Genomic DNA, 2,465 nt, shown 5'->3' on the forward strand with positions numbered 1-2,465 from the left:
ATTTCGTTTAATGGTGCCTGGTTGTCATCCATATGTATTCGATGGATTAGATTTCAATGACGTTTTTTAGTGCCAATAATTGACGATGATCTTTTTTGCTCGTCTAAGTTTGACAGCACCAACAAACAACCTACCTCACCAGAATTCAAAAATTTGTCACATGGCAATTCTGCCACTCTGGGTTATCAATAGTTGTGTTCCAGTACTTTTTTAGTAGTAACCCAGCGGATTTTTTAGCACATACATCTTCCATCTGAGACCAATGACAATGTAGGTGCGACCCATCCAAAGCCTGTATACAATTTCTACTTACATTTACACAGCGATGGCCTAGGCCGTCAGACGAGTCCGAAATCTACCGACAATGTAAGCGAATGTTGGATGGGTCCAAAATCGACCGACAACGTAAGCGAATGTTGGATGGGTCCGAAATCTATCAACATTGTAAGCGAAGGTTGGATGGGTCCAATTCCATCAACATTTTAGATTCCATCGAAATTTTAGGAACTTAAATTTCAGCTGTTTTTTATTAAAATATTCGTAATATAGAACAGAACAATAAAATATTCTTATTATAATGAGAAATAATGCATAAAAAAGTAATTCATAAAACTTATTCAAAAGACGTGGGAAGAAACAAAGCTTAAACTAAAGGAAAAAATTGAGTCTTTCCAGTTTTTTAATTGTAGGATATTGTTCGGAAGTGTATGACCTTAGGGAATTTGAAACAATTTCTAATTTTTTTGGCGTAATCCTGTTCATTGAATCCTTCACATGTGACAGCTTCTGAAATAAGGATAGAAAATATAGAACAATTTTTTAATATTAAACAGTTATACTATAGAATAGACTAATGGATTACATTTTAAGGTAATATAATATCACTTTTCAATAAATATGTAAGAAAAAATTTAACTTACCGAAAATGGCCATGTTTAAAAGTTTAAATTCCTTAAACGCCTTTTTATTTTGGGTACCATCATAGTTGTAAGGTAATATTATAGAAATGTCAATAATATTGCAGAAGTTTTTAATAAGGCCATCTAGCGAAATTATAATTTTTATTATACTAACCTGAAGGAAATTAAATTATTAATGGATTATAACGGAGAGATTTTAATATTCTTACATATTTTCCAAAATCTTCTACAATTTTGGAATGCATGAAATCTGCTCATTTAGTACAATATCATTGTTTTCCAAACAGTCCGTCCTCAAGTGTGCATTTCTTTTTTAAATTGTCTGCTTCCACTTTCTTTAATCTCTTAAATTTTTCCTACTGAATCCTAACATTTTATTTAACTTATTTAACACACAACACTTACTATATTCTTATTTTATTAATTTATTTTATTTTATTAACTTTTTTCAATATACACAACTTGCAATTTCAAAATCATTTTATAGAATAAAATTTTGCTTTAAAAAAGAAAGAAGCATCAAAAATGAATAACGGTGTTGTTGCACACAAAAAAACTTTACAAAACAATACAAAGGCATCCGATTCAGATGCAAGTGCGATGGACACATTTTATTATATTTTGTTTTGTTCTTTAATTCTAATATGGATTTTGTTCCACAATGTAATAGCAATGCGACTCATCCAAATCGGATGCTAGTTGTATGCTATAAACCATTTTTATTTCATTTTTTCCTATTGACAAAGTAGCATACAATTGGATGGGTATTAAATTGTAATGGCAAGCGGACTGCTGGGAAAACTAGCAGAAGAGAGAACAGTTCGAAATGTCATTCTCATTTAGGTTTGCTCAAAAAATAAAGGAACGGAAAATTAGCAGAAATGCGATAAAATGTCAAAATTCAAAATTCCAAAAGTAAACAGCATAAATCGGACTGGTGAAACCTTACTGAAAAGAGCGCCAACATTTAAAAAATGAGTATTGAAGACGATAAGTTAAAATTAATAATTTATAATAATAATTAATAATCTGATTCCTCATTCAGCCAGTCCTCTTCACTGCTGGAATCATCCAAAAGGGAATACATCAGTTGCTCCATATTTTCTCTTTTTGTTTTTTTGCACGACAAATATTAGTTTTTCCTTTAGTTTTCAAGTTGATCATTTTCTTTATTGAAATGTATCAATACATTTTTCAACCTTGTTAGCCCTGCCAATTAAATGTCAAATTTACAATATGCACATTTCTGCTCGGCCAAATTCATGTAGCTAAAACAAGCAGAAATGTGCACCAATCAGCGCCATTTTTTTCTCGAGAGAGCTGCAAGTTTTGCTAGTTTTTGGAGTACGGGAACGCGTTGTAGCAGAATTAGTGCTAATTAGTACTAATTTGCAGGTTCTGGAACACAACTAATATAATCACCGCGAAGTTTCAAAAAGCCTTTTATTTTGTCATTCTGTTAAAAAATAGAAAACGAAGATCAACTTATATATAATTTTAAACGCATCTGGATATCTGTTTCTTGTGAAAATTCCTGCAGTATCC

At 31.2% G+C, this 2,465-nt stretch overlaps 1 long non-coding RNA gene across 1 annotated transcript; it reads right to left on the bottom strand.

Annotated features, from left to right (window-relative positions):
* Positions 1-561: 561 nt before the first annotated feature.
* On the bottom strand, positions 562-1,391 carry LOC131803432 (uncharacterized). Its single transcript, XR_009342570.1, has 3 exons — positions 1,130-1,391; positions 921-1,074; positions 562-786 (listed from the first exon to the last, which is right to left on the bottom strand). It is a non-coding gene; the product is annotated as an uncharacterized LOC131803432 (long non-coding RNA).
* Between the last annotated feature and the right edge of the window lie 1,074 nt (positions 1,392-2,465).

Source organism: Musca domestica, unplaced genomic scaffold (genome assembly GCF_030504385.1).
Source record: "Musca domestica strain aabys unplaced genomic scaffold, Musca_domestica.polishedcontigs.V.1.1 3, whole genome shotgun sequence".
Classification (NCBI taxonomy): Eukaryota; Metazoa; Arthropoda; class Insecta; order Diptera; family Muscidae; genus Musca; species Musca domestica.